Here is a 16,437-nt window from a genome sequence, read left to right on the forward strand (position 1 = left end):
ATTATTCTGCAGTGCAGTCAGTCGACGTATCCTGAGTCGATGATGCACGGATCACGTGTTTAATAAAAAAGGTTAATCAGTTGTTAATCAGTGGATTAATAACGTGTTATTTTCTTTACAAAACCATTAATATTATGCCATAAATATTTAACATTGATAGGTTGTCTTCTTCTCTCTCTTTTTTTGGTGGCAGAGGCAGTGTGGGGATGGGGCTGATGCGTGCTTGGTGATGCAGCGCAGAGTGAGCAATATCCAGACATTAATGTGCATTAATCATGCTTTGGTGAAGAGAAATAAATTCATTCATGTTTATTAATACAACCTTGGAGAAAACAATACTCTTTACATTATTCACTGAGTTATTAATAAAGCATTTATGAACAGGAGGTCCACAAAGCAGCCACTACAGGGAGAAAGATGGGCAAATGAAAATAGGAAAGGAGGGCAGAAAAAAACAGCAGGTCAGTCCCAAAGCCGGAAGCAAAAGTTGTGTGTCGAGACAGAGGAAGATGTTGAAGGAGGGATGGAGAGAATGCGTGTAGGCGTGTGCGCGTGTGTGCGTGAGGGTGAGACGGGTTCGCCACTGGAAAGCTGGGGGTTAAACAGGATTTTCTGCCCCCACTCTCTTTTTTTTCCTCCTTGACAAATTACCCTGCCCGTTTGTTAATCAAAGCAAAACAAATATTGCTTTTCATTCGCTCCATTTGTTTGAATGAACACACAGACATTCCCAAAATACTCATTCCCAGCTCAAATGTAATTAAATTTTTGCCTTTAGTGAAAACATGCAGTGGTACTCCAATTAGTTGTGTTTTTGTCGTCGGGTAAAGACGAGAACGGCAGTGGGTGCGCCCCGGGCACCTCAGTGTCCCGATATCGAAGTGCGGCACTGGCGGGTTGAGGGGTGGGCGGGTGGGGGGGGTGTTGGAGGAGTTGAAACATTCGTTCGACGTCGCTCAGGCACAGCACAAAGCCGAGTCCAAAGACAGAACGGACGTGTTTGCAGAGTTGGTGAACGGTCAAATCAATGCTTAAAACACAAGATGGATGTTTTTTTGACATTTCTTCAGCAGCGTTCTGTGGTTCATCCATGCATACATTATCCAATCATTCTGTGCTTTTCTTCCTCCCCCTAGCCCTCTCCAACCATTTTTTTCTTTGTCTTAAGCTCCAAATTATATTTTTATTGAAGGACTTTATGGATCGCACAGCAAAATGTCATCCGTCAAGATGTCGATGAATCCATCCTTTCATTTAATGATCAGCCTACCTGATATGCATTTCACATGCCTCCATATCTCTTTAATGGGAATCAATGGAAAGCAAATAATGCTGGAAGCCTGTGATGGATGAAAAGTGGCAATTTTTTGATACCTACAACCATCCTTAAAGCTGAAGCTTTATGTTTACAGCTGGACAAAAATCTGGGTTTAGATGCCTTATTTTCATAATGCGAAAAAACAAAAAATCAAATCAGGGACGGAGGGGGATAACAAGACATAAAAACAAACTTTAAAAATGAAAAGGGCAGAAAGATAAGCAAACAATGAAATACAAGGAAAACCAGATCTGGAGATGTAGCATAAAAAAAAAAAGGTAGATCAACTAAAGCTGCCGGGGGGAGGGCGAGGAGGGAGAAGTGGCCATTGGACGTTGCTTCAGTCAAATAGTGATTTCATCATGTGATCCGGGAGGCGGGGTGGCTGTGGCAGCTCTAAAACACATAACTTTTTACGAAGTGAAAATCAAATATTAAAAATGACAGGCCTTATAAGTGTGCTGAGTGAGCTCAGGTCACGGAGGGAGGGAGGCGCGGGCGGCTTGTCAGCTACTATCTGTCAGGGCGAATTAGAAACAATCAGGGCCGAGTGAAAGGGAAGGTGATTGTTATTAAGCGGCGGGGCCCTGTGAGCGGGCTCCCCAGATGTGGCCGTGCATATAAAAGAACAGGAAGCCAGCAGTTTAATTCAGGAAACTTGCCAAGGAAGGCGAGCGGTGCCACAACTGGGGGACGGCTGGGGGGCGGGAGGGGAGAGAGAACACAGTGGGGATCAGGCTTCTTGTTGCTAATATGCTGGAAGTTATTTTCTTCAGCCCTTTGCGAACATTTCTAAAGGTTTTAGTCTTCAGGTCATTCATTGTTTTCCATTTTTACAAGTTTTACCAGGAAATATAGCATGTAAAAACAAAAAGATGGAAACAGGAATGTTGCAAGTGGAGGTTGCATCGACAATGCAACCTCTAGCTCCATTTCCAGGAGCATTATTCTTTACCCTTCAGTGTTTCCACTGTGGGGTTTAAAACGGTGCTGTTGGTGCTGAGCAGGTCCCTCGTTCTACTGTGGGAGAGTTAGCAGACATTTTGATCAACCACTGCATGTGGGAGAGGAACAAAGCTGTGAGCAGAAAAACAAACTAGAAGAGATTCTAACTAATATATTAAATAAAGTCACTACAAACTTCAAATTTTGTTCCATATTTCTTGTTTTTAAAGTCTCTTGACTGTCTTTGTTTTAAAACTTAGAAATAGAAGCTAAGATTTGGTTCTAAGCAGAAATTTTAAGTTTCTGAGAAACAAATGTCATGTTTCTTTGCATATACTGGCAGATGCAAAGGAAACATACGGCAAGTGAAGGATGTCCCCAGAAAACTACTCTAGTTTCTGAAAAAAGGTTCCTGGAGCTTTGGTTCAACCATTCCCGTTCTCTCAAACGCTCTAAAATCTTAAAAGGACAAGACCAGTGCTTTGATTCCTTTGTTAGATCTCATTTATTTCAAGATGCTCCCAGTCCCCTAAAAACCAAGAGGGGGATCGATGGGGGGCGTACTGTGATGGGTGCTGACTGGAACGGGAGCCAGTTGATGGGTACAATATGCTGGTCAGGGGCTGGGTGGTGGAATTTGAATGACAGGGAGTGACATCTGCCAAGAGGTTTTAGCCTCAAAGGCACACAGGCTGTTGTGACACTTTGAAAATCACACCGCCACAGAAACTGGCACCAACTCACAGGGAGAGAGAGACAAAAAAAAAAAGACTTGCTTGATGTTTCAAATTGACTATTTAATTTTTAATCCAGCAAGCCTGATTGTTAGTAGTTTTACTTGACTGTACTTGAAGCTGAAGACAGCCTAGCTTACAGACACAAAGTCAAGTGGATCCATTGTACTAAAATAGTTTCACTTAACACTAGTTATGTGAAATCAATGGAGCACATGAGGGGGAAAAAAAAGAGCAGAAATGAATGAGGTTGTTAAGATAGCTGCTTTCATTTAGTGCTTCTGTCTTGAAGCATGAAGGGCTTTGATTTCTGTTTACTTTGTAGTGAGAGATATCGTAAGAAATTATCCCAACCCTTAAGAAGCGCTGATCATCCAGTGGGTTGAAATAAAGTAGACTTGTTTGGTCTCCCTCCCGCTCTCTCTCTCTCTGTCTTGTTCCCTCCTGTCGTCTTTATTGTGGCGATCAGTCGGCTGCTCGCCTAACACGAGCCATCTCTGGTTTCCACCTCCTAGATTTTTTTTTTCTTTCTTTCCCCGGGTTGCCACTGCTGATGTAGTGGAGGTTATGGTGTTAAACACAGAGCTGCTAAACGTTCCCCAAGGTAATAACAGTCAGCGTATATACAGTGCCGTGCTGCAGCAGGAACATTTCTACCAACTGTGGAAATAATGCAGATGGAGTGAATGAGGCGGGAGGACATACAAAAATAGCAAAGAAAGAGTAAAGTTCTGCAAAAGTGAGAAATTAGGGGAACAGCTGGGAAGAGGTGGAAGATGACTAATGGAGAGAAGGCGATGTATTATTGTCACACCTGTGACGAATGTGAGGCTCATCCACAGTGGGTATATTTCATACGGGCTCATTCACTAATATTACTGCCTTCAGAGGAATTCTTGGATCAAATATTTGCAAACAATAATGTACACATTGCCTCACAAATGTAAACACACTTCTTAAACTTTTCCACATTTGTCATGTTATAAACTCAAGCTACAATTTCCCACTAACAGGTTTCGAAATTGTGGTGAAGTGTTGTATGGGATTTTATTTACATTTGGATATATAGCACACAAGTAGTCTCCATTTACAATTTAGCTGACTAAAGAAGCTAAACTGAAGCTAAAGTGAGTGAGGGATTGAGGAGTTAAAGGCTGAAGAGTGTAACCCACCTTGTGGTGCCTGATGGAGATGGTGACTTCACTCAACACTTACACCTAAAAATCAAAACAAATATCCACTTCCTGTTCCTGACAGAATTCTCATTTGTTGTGCCTGAAGGACTGAATAGACACATAGCTTCATCAACGCCGTGCTAGCTGAACGGACGTCGTTGCTGCCGCAGCTTGATGCTTGTTCCAGGCCAGCGCTAAGAAAATGCCACACATTCCAAGCTAACATGTGGCCAGCCGCACATATACGCTGTCTCCTGCTAACTGAAGAGAACAGCATTCGTTTCCACAGCTGGAGAGCATCCTGGAGCTGAGAAGAGCTGTAGCTCAACTCTCTATCAACACTACCATTAGGGAAAACCCTCTATCCTGCACTAAGCTTCACTCGGTCATTCAAATTTCCCTGATTCTTAAGGATGACCCGAGTAAGAGGCAGTGTAAGGGAAGCGGACAATAAGCTTAGGATAAACAATCTGAATATTGTTCTGTTGTGTATTTCATGGTGTTTTTGTATCATTGATGCTTAAAACTGTTCCAAATAGAGCAGGCCTTGTAGCAAGCCGAGCTGAGGATAGCAGTGGTTCAAACTGATCAAGCTTCTTTCCATTAAGTGATTTAATCACTAATGGTCTGGTAACGTGAACATGTCTGCTTGATGGGTATTTTTTTCCCTTCGTCTTCTGGCCACTGGGCTACATAAAATAGTCTAAGAAATGTGCTAAAATCTCCTGTTTTCATAAAAGCTAAATGTTAGCTAAGCTAAAGGTAAAGGCTAGATGGTAATAAGGCTCTGGGCTCCACCATTACAAAACATGAACCTGACTGTAGCTAATCGCAGATGCTCATAAACTATTGATTATTGTAATGTACAGTGTTTCAACTTAAAAAGGACTGTTTAAAGCAACAAAACATTAGCTTATTTTTGTCCCTGTCAGCTGCCATATTGTGCCTCTTTAAATCCAAGAATTTGTAGACAATAACTGAGACAGAACTATTTGGCTATTCTTTCCTGAGTCTGGGTTGAAAGGTATATTTTTAAAAAGCAGTCATATGTTGTATAGTTGCACTTACACGACAAGTCACATTTACCTACACTCAAAAGCATTCACACACTCGTATGATAATGCACAACATTTAGGCAACTCTGGGTTCCCAAGCACCCCACGACATGTAGCAGAGGGAGCTGGAATGAAAATCACAACCTTCTGATTGCCAAACAATTCATTCTAATTGCCAGAAAATGACTCTATGCATAGCAGCTGTCATAACACGGTTCTATGAAAGCTTTTCTTCATGGTGGTAAGCTGTTTTACAGCTGTAACAGTATCTTTCATAGTGTTTACACTAATGTGTTTGCAAAAAAAAAAAATATTTTTATAAAAAAATACATTTTATCTATTTGTGTTAAAAAAGAAAAGTGCAATTAACAGGCTAATAAAACCAACTAAACAAGTTTGTTGGTTAACATGTATTAAAAAAACACAGCAGAATAACATGGGAAATACACCATGTGTCCCCAAAAAGTTGGAGCTAGTCCTTTAATGTCCTCTGTCATTTAGCCACATAAATATGGTGTGAACATGACAGAGACCTTTCACTTAATTACATTTCTTTGAATCTGGTGCCAACAATAAAGAAGATTAACATGCACAATCAGTATCAGCTTGCAAGAATAATTTTCATTTTGTGCCATTTTCATTAGACTATCAGATGGAGTTGAAGTGCTGCCTGAGGATCCGGCAGCGACAGGTTATTGAAAGAAACTATAGATATTGATTCTGTGGGAACTAGAAATGGGCTTCCAATGCTTTAACCAGACAAAAACAGACATTTTAAGTAAACAAATGTTAAAAAACTGTTCATTTGTAATTTGAAAAGACAGACCAGAGACACACTTCGGTCACTTATATGTTTACCTTTTGCACCACATCACTGCATTATGTAAATAGTAATTTTTGTTTTTTAAACTGGTTAATTCTCCACCTCTAGATCTCCATTTAAACACTGTTATGCTGATGATACTCAGCTATGTTCACCCATTCATTCTGATTAATCCAATTAATCCAAGTAGATTACAGGCATGTCTTAAGACAAATGCCTGGGTGGCTTTTTTTTCTTTGCTTCTAAATTTTAAGAGGACAGAAACTGCATAGTCAGTCAATTAATCTGGATGACATTATATTGGCCTACAGTTATACAGTAAAGGACTTTGGTGCCATTTTTTTACCAATATATAATCTAGTGTCAAAGGCTTCTAGAATGTATTTCTTTCTCTTTCAGAATGTTGCCAAAATTAGATATATCCTGCCCAGACTGACACTGAAAAGCTATTCTATACATTTGTTACTTCAAAGCTGGGCTTCTGTAATTATTTACTAACAGAAAGTCCACAAAATGTAGTAAAAGCCCTCAGCTGATCCAAAGCACTGCAGCGAACAAAGTTCTGATGGGAATTAAAGAGAGATCATATTTTTTCTGTTTTAGCTAACTTTCATTGGCTCTGTGAAATCCAGAATAGAATTTCAGATTCTCCTTCTCACATATAAAGCCCTCAATAAGCAAACACCATCATGCATCAGAGATCAGATTGTTCCACATGTTCCTGGCAGAGCACTCCACTCTCACGCTGCAGGTTTATTGGTGGTCCTTAGAGGTTCTAAAAGTAGAACGGGAGGCAGATCCTGTAGTTTATCAGGCTTCTCTCCTGTGGAACCAGCTCCCAGTTGTAATCCGTGAGGCACTTTTCTTTATAGTTATGTAAAGAACTTTGAATTGCTCTGTTACTGAAGTGGACAATACAAATAAACTTGCTGTCTGAAACTAGGCTTAAAACTTGCTTTTTTATATATAAAACCTATACTTAGACTTGCTTAGATTATCCTGAGACAGAGGACACACCACTTTTACTCACTTTCTTCTTTTACTACTCTCCTATTGGCTGCTGTTTTCAACATTATTGTCTCTCCAGTTTGTCCTCTTTATGCTAGAGAGCTACTGTACATCAGGTCTGGTGTTCTGCCTCTCTGTGACACCTTCCTGGAGGGAGCCATCGGCTGAGATGCCGCTGCCAACAACTTAACATTCTCCCTCCGTAGATGATGCACTTGACCCAATCTTTCAGCGTTTAACCCCATTTCTTTCCTACTCTACGGGTTTTTATTGTGACTATCTGTATGTGCTCTCTTCCATCTTAAAACCCTTTTTCAAAGTTTATCTGCTGAGATGTGTTACTCTCCTTGATGAAGCCACTAGCTTCTCTAGTGGCTTCTCTAGTGGCCCACCAACTTCTTACTTTTCTCTAAGTTCTCCTGGTTAACTCTGTCTTCTCAAATCTCCAGGCCGCTGTGGCAGACCGGGGGAACCTACCCACACGTCGGCAGGTTCTGCAGGTTCTGGTGGCAGGTAAGAGTAACATGTTTGCATGACACTTGGCCGTTGGGTAGTAAATTATGATCCCCAAGCTTGACAGTATTGCATCCATGTTGGATGGGTTTTTAAAGTGAAGAATGAAGTCATTCTGTGTTGATGGAGTTAACACTTAGACTTCTCACCCGTCTGGCTGAAAACACTCGGCGTTGAAAACATTAAAGAAGTCTTCACCAGCTATAAATAATAAATCATTCTTGTGACAGCATTTTGGGTGTCTGGTAGAAAAACAAAATCGTGCTAGACAAGATATAAAAGATTAATAGGCACAGTTGGAATAGTCAGACTGGCTAATTGTTCGCTGTTAACGATGCTAAAGTTGGCATCTTCTTCTGAGCTTCTAATCGGCGATAAACCAGAAAAGAAAAATTTCTTTATGTTTTTTGTAGAGTCTGAATTAGATTTCATCATCTCGTGTAACAAGCAGAATCTATCATGACATTATCAGACTGGGTTGCTTGACCTCACACCCCTCATGTTGCTCTGGTCCTTAAGCATCCACATGGCAAGAAGTTGTCTCAGGTAAGGCTGGTTTTTGTTTTGCTTCATTTTTTTCAAAAGTGCTTTGTTATACTAACGAAAAAAATCACCACAAAATTGAATTTCCACACATCACCTTTAAATGTCGAGGTACTTCTCATTCAGAGTGAAGATTTAGGCTAAAACCTCTCAATCATTTCCCTTTATACTGTGTTATGCAGCAGACATGTAATACACACATGCACACCCCCACCCACACGCCCACACACACACATGAACTTTGCATTGACTTCCATTCATTTTTCATTCATTTCTATAGTCTAAACTTGACCTTTACCTGAAACCATTACCTGTACATGCCTAAACTTAACCCTAACCTAAACTCAGTCCTAACACTAACCCTATAATCCAAAAACAGCAGTTCTTATTATGGGGCCCAGGCTTTGTCCCTATTAGGAACAGTCAGTCCTCACAACGTAGTTTGTGTTAGGAAACTGGCCCTTACAATGTATCAAATACAGGGCACACACACACACACACACACACACACATTGATCACTGTGGTGGGAAGCAAAGTGAAACAGGGTGACCATAAAACCAAAATGGCCTTCACTTAGTGTTCCCCCCGCCTCGCCCCCTCCCTCGTCTTGTTTCCCCACATCTATTCTTCATTCTCGCTATGATTTTTTTTTAGATTTTTATTTTTTTATTTTCTCTCAGCTATGAATAAATTTAGTCTGTCCCGGACATGAAAATGTCAAATACCTAAAATACACCTAAGCTAAATAGCATATTAATTTTTAATGCCCGCTCATCCTATGCTGCTATTCTCATATCAGGCCTGTCTGCCAACAGCTGTTGCTGGCTTTGTATCATCCATCTAGAAAAAGGAGAGGAGAGAGGGAGAGAATACAAAAAGAGAGAGGGAGGAGACATTGTTCAGGAGTGAGGGACAGATCTATGTTTTCTTGGATCTCGTTGAACTTCAACTATCCTTCTTTGATATACGAGTGGGACACAATTACGTTAATGCTAAACATAAAATATTTGAGATTCCTTCCTTTTTTCTTTTTTTTTTTTTTTGCTGTGCGTCACAGAGCGGGCTCCTCCATGCGCAAGGAGAAAAATAAGGACATAAGCGATGACATTGACCTGAGAGGTAGTGACATTGGGGGAGAGCGGCTCAGGGAGGCAAGGCGCGCTGAAGCAATGTGCCAGTGTGGGTGTTGAATGCCACCCATGTGCGTTTTTAGGTGGCATGTGGTGGATGATTATCATAGATTATCACAATCCAGATTGTTACAAGTTCTGTCTGCGCACATAACAGCAGTGTACTGTAGCTGTGTGACTGCGTGTGTGTGTGTTTTGGTTTAAGACTGTGCCTTTGGGGATAAAACTAAATGGTGGGTGAATGACGAACAGTTGGAATGTGTGAATGCATGTGTGCATTTAACTGTGTGTATATGTGTCTTGTTCTTTTATACTTACAGTGTGAGAAGCAAGTAAGACACACGGTTGGGAAAAAAAAAATCCAAGTGAAGTCAAGTTTTTCTACGTGCTAAGGGGGTGTGAACTGACCTTAATACACCACCTGCATACTGGTGCACAACCTGTTGGGATCAAGTGGCCTCTCGCTGTCACTCTTCACCGACTACTGCTTACTGGAATGGCCACCTAGGGGGAGACACAGAGGAGGAGGAGGATTAGAAAACGAGGTGATAATGAAACGTAGACCTGGGAGAGAGGAGGAAGAGAATGGACAAGAGGGATGGAGCAATAGGAAGACGACAGGTTGAAAGGGAGGCGAGTATGAGGTGGCGGTGAGGATCAATGTCAAGATGGAAATCTAACAAATTCAGTAAGCGCTGCTGCAGAGGTCAAGGGAACGCGGCAGAAAAAGGTTAAAGATGAAATCAAAGCCGGTGCGCTGCGGTGCCCGGAGGCACAGCTGAAAATCTATCCCTCCTAGGCAAGGCCACCGCTGACGCGAGGCAGACAAGAAGCTAAATACTGCACGCCACTCGGGGATCTTTCATTTTCCACCGATCAATAAGGGCTTATATTTATCAGGGCCTCCGAGCAGTTGCCACGTCTGACAACCTCCACTTCATTTCTGCACTCCTCCTCTGTTCTTTCTCTCCCCTCCCAGCTCCTCCTTTTCTCTTCCTTCTCCTCGCCCCCAGCACTCTAAAGTGAGACCCATCGACCATGAAAAGGGGCAGGGACCCCGGATTGCCATTAACCCCCCTCGTGTCGCTAGACTAGTCTAACACACACACATTAATGCGCACACAAATGCCCTGGAGATACAATTGTGCTAAAGGTCCTCCTCCGCCCTCAAAAGACACGGGGTCTTTTGTTCCTAAAGCAGGTCATGTCACCAAATCGCATATCCATCATATGCACAAGCAAAAATTATACATTTGCAAATACATATTTTTGCTAAATTCATTTCGAGGAAGCAAAACATCAAACTCAATATTACAACAAGAAATCTGAATGGCATTATAAGAAGCAGAAGATTAGGTTTTGGGAGTTAAAATAACTGGCTATCTAATCATCTGCACAACAATATTTGCTGTGAGGCATTCTAAATAGATTATCGCTAGTCCATCTGTGTCATCATTGATTTATAAGGCGTTAGGGCTGCTTGGGGAAGAGATGGGGCTTCGCCTTCTCTGCCGTTAAAGGGGCTTCTTGTAGAAATCAGGGGCATGGCAGTGGAACAACTGTGGCACCAATCTAACCTCCCCTTTAATCGTTAAGTGAGAGGAAGTGAAAATAGGACGGGCGTCTCTCTCTTTCTCTTTATCGTGTTTTTTTTTTTTATCTTCCCCAAATAGGGAAGTATGAATCCAAATTTTCAGCATCGCTTTTTGTTTGGCAATACAAATAAATTGGGAGGAGGGTAGGAAGTACAGAAAATAAAGAGGGAAACAAATAACACGCAAACATGCACACGCACGTACACACATGCTGAGAAAGGGGGGGGGGGGAGAAAACAAGGGACATCATTAACATATGAATGCTATATGCAAATGGTAGGGAGAGAGCAGATGTTGTTGCATTTAATTGACCTATATGTGAATTGCATCCAAACCTTTCAGTGTGTTTTCTGGGCCCGCTGAGTACAGTTTTTGACTGCCTTCATAGAGCCACTCAGCGTGCAGGCAGGGCACATAGCAATTTCATCAGTGTTAAAAAATAAGGAAGAAAATGACTTAACATACTGTTGCAACGTAAAATGGGGGGAAAAAATCTAAAAAGACAAAGTAAAAATCCATTGTTTTTGGTTTCTTTCTCAGTTTGGAAGTCATTTTGTTAGACAGCGTACAGCCCAAATTCACCAGATTCTCACCATCTTTAAAATATAACTAAAATCCTCCAGGACTACAAGTGATTGAAGAATGTAACTGCCACCCAGATGTGTAGCCCATATATATATATATATATATATATATATATATATATATATAGCTGCTTCTGACACCAAGTTAGACAAAAAAAGGAAGTTTAAAAAAAAAAGCATTTCTGCTTTTTATTATAACATTTCCGCAGCTTAAATTCTTGATGGGCTGTGACACAGTGTGTTAGCGGTTTGTCAGTTGTTTGTTATGTGTTTAGGTCGATGTCGCATTTGTAGGAAGCTATATCCATTCTGCGGCTAGCTACTGATTACTGATTAACGGTATTTCATAATTGGTGACCAAGCAGCTGGCTTTGTCAAATGAGAAAGATACAATTCACTTGCGTTCCCATTGAAGAGGCTAGCACTAGCATGCTAACCCCACTGTTGTCCATTAGCATCAATAGGCTAGCAGCAAGCATACCTAGGCTAGTCACCCACTGTATTTGATTCACTGTTTTTTTAAAGAAGACTTTATCAAGGAAAAATATATGTGACAAGCAGTAGATGCATTGGCATGTGTTCTTTTGACAAAATGTAAGGTAATACAGTAAATTTGCTTGCTGTGACATTAAGCATAAATATTAACCAACAAACATAGACATTGAACCATAAAAACAGCATCAATACAAGAGGAATCTCACTTTGCCCACTTTTAAGTTAAGACTGTTTTAAGTCAAACAGGCAAACTATGAGAGTAAAGTAAACATGGAAGTCATCTACTTGCATAGCTAACCCTGAATAAGTAAGAAGCTGATATCAATGCTTCAGAACTCTATAATAAGCAGATTTCCTTTAAAAAGTGTACTTAACTTAGCTGGAGTTTATGGTTGTTAAAAATCTGTCTTTTCCATCAAGGTGAGTATCTTAGACAAGTGCCTGTTGAGCTGCTGTATGACTTGTTTGCATACTTGATTTACAAAACGACGAATGCGACCGCTTAAGAACAAAATAGAATTTAAACTTGAACGTCTACATATCTTCCACTGACATTTAAAATCACTGTCAAGAGTACATCAAATATTTGAAATGGAGTAATTTAAATAGACCAACTTACTTGTTTATTCTCTTACACTTCTGTGACTCCATCTATCGAAATCACAATAAGGCTAAATGTGATAGTGCTTTGTTAATGTTTTATTTTTTCTTGTGCCTTCTGTTTCTAAATAAAATATATAAACACTGTAGATTTGTGAAATCATGGTACTTTTTGTTCAACAATCTAAAAACAACCCCAGCACAAAATATTCTAGCTTTTTTTTTTTTTTTTAATCCTACAATTGTTTGACTGTTTTCATCTTCAACCTAGCACAGCCTTTGGTTTCTTAAGAGTATGACTGAAACATTGTAAATTCTACAATGAATTTACTTTGCCTTTTTACACTTTCATGTGGGCAAAAACACATTTTATGGAAATATGACTGGACTGGAGAAGGGTTGCTTGTTTGAAACTCTTCCTGCACAATGATCACCACAGTGCTGGGGCCTGCAGGAGGGCAGCCTTCTCGCATGCTGCTAGTTCATGGCAACATTTAGTAATCATGTGTTTTATTCTGTTACAGTATTTTGTAACGTTGAATTAAAAAAGTAAATGTGGCAACAACTTGCTACTGCTCTGTTCTTCCATGTATTTTTTTTTTCCTTTTGTTCTCAACACTGTGCTGAAGAACTAATTCTTGTTTTGCATCTGAATCAGACTGAGTTGTAAAGTCTTTTGACGTTTGTCTTCTTTTTAATTGTATTTCTTTTAGCACTGTGTTGCTTTAATGTGTATTCTTTTATTGTGTAACATCTGTTCCTTTATGTGCACAACTCTTTGGTTAACCGTTGTTGTTTTTAAACGTGCTCGTGATTAAATTGGACTGGACGCGACTTTTCCAGAGGAGAGAGCAAAACAAGAAGAATGACGAGTGGAAGTAGCACATTTTATATTGGCATATTTGCATGAGTGAATCCTGAATAATTCTCTTTTTAATTCCCTACTTCTGTTACTCTTTTAGCCCACACACACACCCACATGCACACACACTCGCAGGAATTCTACAGAATGTCATTAAACTGTATTAAATAGCCTTTTGTCCAGGGGGCAAGGACCACCAGATATATGATAATACATTAAGGCTCCATAGAAGCAGGCACTGATCCGGGACACTTTTAAGGCCACGCTTGGTGTTTGTGTCATTGTGTCTGTGTGGTGGGCTTCTGGTTGACATGCTAAAGAATAAAATGCCAGTTTGGGAGGAAAAAACAACAACAAAAGAAACAAAGATGGAGAAGAGACGATTTGAGGAAGTTGGCACAGAGGAGCAGAATAGGTGTGATGCATGGAAAGAGAGGGAGGGTAGAGAACGAGGTGGAGCGACCGCCTGCCTGCACATGTGGCTCTCTAACAACTGTGACACATACTAATAGAAACATACCTAATAAATTACAAGCTTTCAGGGTCTGGCAAGCTGACATTTTCTACGTACGCGGGACAATTTCATATCTGCGGTGCAAAGTCGAGGGGGCTGCCGGACCAAATTGCATCACACAGAGATGCCAGAGGATTAGCATAAAAATTAACACTTAAATTTCAGCTTATTGTCAACCCCACTCCTGCACCGGCTGCCTCACAACAATCAATTCCTCTTAGGAATTTGATTAGATTCCATGACGCTTATTATCCCAGTCATGTTTGCCTGCCCCCTTCGCAGCCGCCGCCGTACGCACACACCACTGGCAAAGTCAGAGCTCTGCCTTTCACAACTGCCTGGACCTTTTGTTTAAATGGAATTAATTGGAAAATAAATCAAAAGGTGTGGCATTTCTTTTGACAGATAATGCCTCATCCCCTGTCTGCTTGTTTATCTAGCGGTTTTGCGTCTTGAACGTGCACAAAACCCCCATCCCAGCAGGTTTCTGCTATTTTACATTTGGCTTCTGTTTTTAACAGCGTAATCAGATCGGCATTAAATAACAGAAGTGTCAAAAAATTTTACTCAATTAAACTGCCACAAAGTTGTTCTTGAGGCACCGTGTCTTGAGTGCTATCTGGCTGCTATTAACAGGTGACTACTTTGAAGTAAGCAAGCATATGTTATTATGAGACTCTTAAAGCATAAAAAACGTAATTATGATTGACTAATATTGTTGGAAACTTTTGAGTAAGGAAATCGGTAAAAGTTAAAAGAAGCCACTAAATGATGTCATTAATTAGTTTGCAAAAAAAACAAACTACCATATGATGTACCTAAGGCCAGGTTCCAGAGTGAAAATGTCATACTTGCATATTCATGGAGACAGTGGAAACATCTATTTTATTATTATATGTAGAATATGTTTTCTGCTATAGTTTCTCTGTTGTTTTTCTCTTTCTACAGACTTCTGGAATGTTAATTTGTATTTTCTGTATCCTTATTTCTCTCCTCTACTCTTCTCTTTTTCTTCCCCTTTAAACTTTTTCCGCACATCTCTCCCTTTCATTTCCCCTTTCTTCTCTGTCTTTTTGTTCATTAGATTGAAATGAACCCAATTTATTAGGAAATCAGCAATTCCTAATAAAGTCTACACACATATATATATATATATATATATATATATATATACGTACATATACTGTAGATGGATATCATTATAATCATCATTAGAAAATGATACTGTAGAAGAGTTTAATTACATGGTAAGAAAGGCAAAACGTAACAAAAACCACTAAAACTGTTTAGATCTACAAAATGAACTTTCATGTGTCCTCCAAAGTGGGGATTGTAAGTTTTCCCAAAATGCTAATGAAGACTAAGCTCAAACCATATGTGCTTACTTTTCTTAGTTTTGTCATCAAGTAATTTTTTTCCCTCTCTTTGTTTACAGCTGAACGATGGGGGGATAGAAAAGAAAAAAAACTAAAAAATCAGAAGAATGTCACAATAAAATATTTGTCAATTTCCATCTCAGCTGCAGCCCGTTGCACAAGTGTGTCCTATAAGCACGGCGCACGTTGGGTGGCTTCGGTTGAATTCTTGATTGTTTAGACAAATGGCATTTCATCGCATCCAGATGTCTTTAAGCTGTGCTTCACCACCAACGCTGCTCTCCGAGGCACAAGCTGAATGTATACAAACATCTTCTCATAACTGCATTCCTCATCTGGGCCTGCGAGCGTCACAGCCCTCGTCACTGAGCTTAGATTACAGCCAGGAGGGTTTATATTTGAGATTTGAATTTTTCCTTACAGAGGACATTTTCTTTTTTATTTTAAGTGAAACGGAAAGAAAAGTTTGAGATTGTTTAGTTGATTGCAAAAAACAACTTTTAAAAATTAATTTTTTTAAAAATGTTTTATGAGTTCTTTTTTGCTGAATACAGTAGCGGTGACAAGCTGACTTAAACTCCGGCCAGGACAGGCATTACGGGATAACGTACGCAAGGTCCCGAATAAAGATGCCCACGGGGTTTAGAGCAGGAGAGAGGGAGAAGGAACAAATCGTCTGATGTTCTAAGTGGATAACAACAGCTCCTGCTATGCAGCGGCGGAGGCGAAGAATAATTTAAACCAGCTACCCGGCCCCTCCTTCCACTCCCTCATCTCCTGGCCACCCCTCCATTCTTATGTTAACACGGATAAAGCCAAATGGGCCACCCAGCAGCAGAACAGAGAGCAGAAACTTAAGTCCACACTTCAGGAAAAATAATCCAACTCTCGGCTTCTCTCTTTGCAATATAACCCTCGCTCGCTTTCACACACACAGGCAAGGCACTCGGTGAGGGGAAAGGCTGAAACGCACACAGGCCTCGGGAGGCGCACACCGATGCATTTACTGTGCCTTTAAAGCATATTACTTTTCAGACCAGGCTTTGAAGAATAATAAACCTGCTGCTTAACTAGGCTATTTTCCCTCTAAGTGAACGGCATGCAGTGGCAGGGAGAAAGATTCCTAAGTCTTTAAATGCAGAATAAACACTGCTTTCTTTGTTGAT

At 40.4% G+C, this 16,437-nt stretch overlaps 1 protein-coding gene across 6 annotated transcripts in view; it reads right to left on the minus strand.

Moving 5' to 3' along the window:
- znf536 (zinc finger protein 536) overlaps positions 1 to 16,437 on the minus strand; it is a 231,968-nt gene that overhangs the window by 129,321 nt on the left and 86,210 nt on the right. For all 6 annotated transcript variants that reach the window (XM_032560398.1, XM_032560399.1, XM_032560400.1 and 3 more), the window contains one exon: positions 9,654 to 9,749. The gene's annotated coding sequence lies outside the window, so the exon portion shown is untranslated. The remainder of the gene's footprint in view (positions 1 to 9,653; positions 9,750 to 16,437) is intronic.

Source organism: Xiphophorus hellerii, chromosome 4 (assembly GCF_003331165.1).
Source record: "Xiphophorus hellerii strain 12219 chromosome 4, Xiphophorus_hellerii-4.1, whole genome shotgun sequence".
In the NCBI taxonomy this organism is placed as follows: domain Eukaryota; kingdom Metazoa; phylum Chordata; class Actinopteri; order Cyprinodontiformes; family Poeciliidae; genus Xiphophorus; species Xiphophorus hellerii.